Source organism: Rhagoletis pomonella, unplaced genomic scaffold, assembly GCF_013731165.1.
Source record: "Rhagoletis pomonella isolate Grant_MI unplaced genomic scaffold, Rhpom_1.0 Rhpom_scaffold_00115, whole genome shotgun sequence".
Taxonomy (NCBI): domain Eukaryota; kingdom Metazoa; phylum Arthropoda; class Insecta; order Diptera; family Tephritidae; genus Rhagoletis; species Rhagoletis pomonella.
The window spans coordinates 134,772-136,451 of record NW_023458669.1 but is presented as its reverse complement, the minus strand read 5'-3'; positions in this window follow the sequence as shown (position 1 = coordinate 136,451).

Genomic DNA, 1,680 nt, shown 5'->3' with positions numbered 1-1,680 from the left:
TTCTCGAAGCATTGATCCCCAGTAATCAGCGGTTTTGCTGCTGAGTTGGGCGAACGTTTCAAAAGCTGCTATTAACTCGCTTGTTTTGTACGGAAAAAGGTTTCACGTGCAAACAGATTTTAACCACTTAGAATTTCGTAAGAATAAATTAAAAATATATGATATTTTTGGGACCAAAAAAATTTGAAAAATCAGCTGCTCTAATGATACTACCTGTTCAATGTGCCTTGGTATATACCATGGTGCAAAAGTTACCATGATACAACCCTGGCAACTGAAGGCACGCTTCTCCGCAAATTTGGGAAAAATTTAATTTAATAAGATACCAAAAAGGGAAGGATACACTATGGAGGAGTTCCCTTCACGCAACAACAGCGGAAAACCAAATTATAACGAGCTCGGTCATCTAAAAATCGAATTCGGACCACTGAATAATATGGCGTCGTTGAAAGTCAAGTGTGGTGTCTGCTCTGTTTTAATTAGAGAAAACTCATCAAGTACTCTATGTTCAGAGTGTGGAACTTGGATCCACTATAAGTGTACAGGGCTAAGCACCAAATAATTTAGCAAGCTAGCTGCTGAGATAAAAAAAAAAACAATACCAAATGGGCATGCGATAGTTGCAAAAGTGAGGTTATTGTAATAGTTGGGGACGATGTGCGTGACTCTGCTGGCGATACTATAGTCGCTAGAATAACGAAAGTCTTCAGCGAGCAATTCCATACATTCAAGAATGATATCGAAAAAAAGGACAATATTAGGTCCGAGCTGGGGTCCATAGTTCGAACACGTCAAGGCCCTACTGGAAAAAAGGGTTGATGCTGTCGAAGCCAAGCTGGTGAACTTTGAAAGTGAGACTACTAGTGCTAACCACAATGCTGCTGACTATATAATTGCTGAAACTAAAGAGGAAAAAAGGCGAAAGCAGAATGTCCTGGCATTTAATGTACCTGAGTCTGGGAAATCGAGTGATGTGGACGCTAAGCTACGTAGGGTTGGCAGGGCGGTGAACGGGAAGATACGTCCAGAAAATGTGGACGTGGAGGAAATGACCAAGAGAGGGATAAGTAATAAGACCATCAAATATGTTAATGGAGTTCCTAGAATTGTGAACATACCTGCATTTCGCACCCCCAAGGAGAAACATGAGAACCAACAGAGACATTCTGGTGTATTACCAGAATGTTCGAGGACTCAGAACTAAACTAAAAAACTTCTTAGTTACGTCTGCGGGGTGCCTTTGTGATGTCCTATGTATTACAGAGACCTGGCTGCAATCAACAATTAAAGACGGAGAGATAGTGGATAGCAACTACAGTATTTGAGAAGAGACGGAGACAGACCAGTATGTGTGAACGCGGAGGAGGGGTGCTCATTGCTGTTAAGCGTGACATTGTGGCTGAACTAGTCAGCACAAGCATGATAGAGCAAGTATACATCAAAATAAAAGGTTGCGGCAGGGACATTATTTTAGGTTGTGTTTACATACCCCCACTATCTCGAGCTGACGCTTACTCTGTGCACTTATCAACTGTGACTCACATCAAACGTAAATATCCGAATTGCAATCTATTTATCGTTGGTGACTATAACATTCACATCGGTCTACCACAACTGGAGTGTGAAACGATGATCAATGAGAAATTCGAACAATGAGAACATAATCGAGAGATCAGAGGC